This window comes from Penaeus japonicus, unplaced genomic scaffold (assembly GCF_977035675.1).
Source record: "Penaeus japonicus unplaced genomic scaffold, GWHDUDI00000001_assembly GWHDUDI00000007, whole genome shotgun sequence".
Lineage (NCBI taxonomy): Eukaryota > Metazoa > Arthropoda > Malacostraca > Decapoda > Penaeidae > Penaeus > Penaeus japonicus.
The window spans coordinates 40,671,896-40,674,360 of NW_028234409.1; positions in this window are offsets into that span (position 1 = coordinate 40,671,896).

Genomic DNA, 2,465 nt, shown 5'->3' on the forward strand with positions numbered 1-2,465 from the left:
GTAGTGTTTGTGAGTGAGTTGTTAGTGAGTGTTTGGAGTGATTGAGTGTGTAGATTAGAGTGTGAGTGTGAGTGACCACCACACACACACTAACACTCACTCACACACCAGTTAGAGTTATATGTGGGTGAGTACTGGTGGAGATTGAGAGTCTGCGTGTGAGTAGATGTGTGTGATTGAGTGAGTGTGTCAGGTGAGAGAGAGACCTTTGGGTGTTAGAGATTTAGGAGTGTTTGTTAGTTATATAGAGAGTGTTTTATAGATATGAGATTGTTTTTAGATTTGTATAGTGATAGACCATATAGAGTTGGGTATATATAGTGTTATAGTTATTGAGTGAGTGATATTAGATAGGAGACAGTGTGAGGGTGAGTGTTGATTAGAGATATGAGATTTAGATATATAAATATCGATAGAGTGAGATAGGTGTGTGGGTGATAGATAGTGATAGATTTAGACGTGAGGTAGATGCTGTATTGTTATATGTATAGATAGTTATGTTATATAGATGAGGCAGATAATGTAGAGAGGTAGTAGATAGTGATAGATTTTTATATATATAGTTAGATAGTGAGATAGTTGATATGAGATAGATATAATATTACACTCTCACAACACTATTATAGTTATATTTGTTTATAGTTAAGATTGTAATTTCTATATAGGTTTTGCTGTGATTTATATAAGGATATATTTATAGTATAAATATACATTTAGATATATTTCTTATATATATTTATATTTTTTATATTTAGATAACACTATAGATACAATTAGTTACAGGTGAGGAAAGATGGCAGAAGACAGGTAACGCATTTTAAACATATATAAACACAACTTGTACCTCCCTGACCGAGAGTCTTTCCCGGGTCGTCCGATGACATACCGGCTACTAATATGTTTGTAGCCGGTGATGTTGTCCACTCTGGACGTCCCGGGAATCGGGCTGTGGCGTAAGGGATAGGTGAATTTGGTGTGGGGAGGGGTGTGGTGGGAGATCTGTTTGTGATGATTGTGTGACGTGTAGTGTGTGTTGGAGTGGTGGTGTGGGGGGGGGGGGGGGTGGGGGGGGGGGGGGGTGGGGGGGGGGGGGAGTGAGAGGTGTGCGGAGAGTGAGTGAGTGTGTGTGTTGAGGTGTGAGAGTGTGTGAGGGGTATTTGGTGTGTGGGAGGGGGGGATCTCCACTCTATTTCTACATCAACACTACCTCACTCTCTGACTCACACTACCATCACTCCATGGTGTGGGTGGTTGTGGGGGTGTGGGTGGGTCGGTTGATTTAGTGTGTGTTTGCGTGTGTGTGTGTGTGTGTGTTGTGTGTGTGGGTGTGTGGGTGTGAGTGTGGGTGTGTGGGTGTGTGGTGTGTGTTTGGGTTTGTGTTGTGTGTGTGTGATGTGGGTGTGTGTGTGTGTGGGGTGTGGGTGTGTGTGTAGTGTGTTGTGTGTGTGGTGTGGTGTGTGGGTTGTGTGTGTGTGTGTTGTGTGTCTATATTCTGTGTGGAGTGTTGTCTGTGTGTGTGTGTGTGTGTGTGTGTGTGTGGGGTGGTGGTGTGGGGGTGTTGTGTGTAAGGTGGATGGGTGGTGTTGTTGTGTGAGTGGTGTTGGGGGGAGTGTGGGTGGTTGAGGCGGGGTGGGGGGGGAGGGGTGTTGTGGGTGTGTTGTGGGTGTGTGTGTGGGTGGTGTGTGTGTGTGTGGGGTTTGTGTGTTTAAAAGTTGTTTGTTTGTGGTTGTGTGTGGGTGTGTTTGTGTGGGTGTTGTGTGTGGGTTGTGGGGGTGTGTGTGTGTGTGTTGGTGTGTGTGTGTGGTTTGAGTGTTTGAGGGGGGGGGGGGTGGGGGTGGGGGGGGGGGGGGGGGGGGTTGTGTTTTTTGTGGGTGGAGTTTGTGGTTGTGTGGTGTGTGTGTGTGTGTGTGTTTTGTGTGGTGTTGGGGGTGGGGGGGGGGGGGGGGGGGGGGGGGGGGGGGGGGGGGGGGGGGGGTTTGTTTTGGTTGGTGTAGTGTGGTGTGGAGGTGTGGTGTGTGTGTGTGTGTGTGTGTGTGTGGTGTGATTTTTTGTGAGTGTTGTGTGGTCGGAGTTGTGTGTGTGGGTTGTTGTGTGAGTGTGTGTGTGGTTGTGGTGTGGGGGGGGAGTGATGTGTGTGTGTTTGTGTGTTTGATTGTGATGGAGTGTGTGGTAGTGGGGGTTTTGGGGGTGTGGGGTGTGTGAGTGGTGTGTGGGCGTTTGGGTGTGTGGTGGTGGTGTGGGGGGGGGTGGGTGTGGGGGGGGTGGGGGGGGGTGTGGTTTATTGGGGTTGGTTTGTGGGTGTGTGTTTGTGTTGGGTGGGTGTGAGGGTTTGTGTGGGTGTGTATGTGGTGTTGTGTGGTTTGTGTTTGGGGGGTGTTTAGTGTGAGTGTGTGTTTTGGTAGTGGTGTGTGTTGTGTGGGGTGGAGTGTTGGTTGAGACTCGTGAGTGTTGTGGTGTGAGTGATA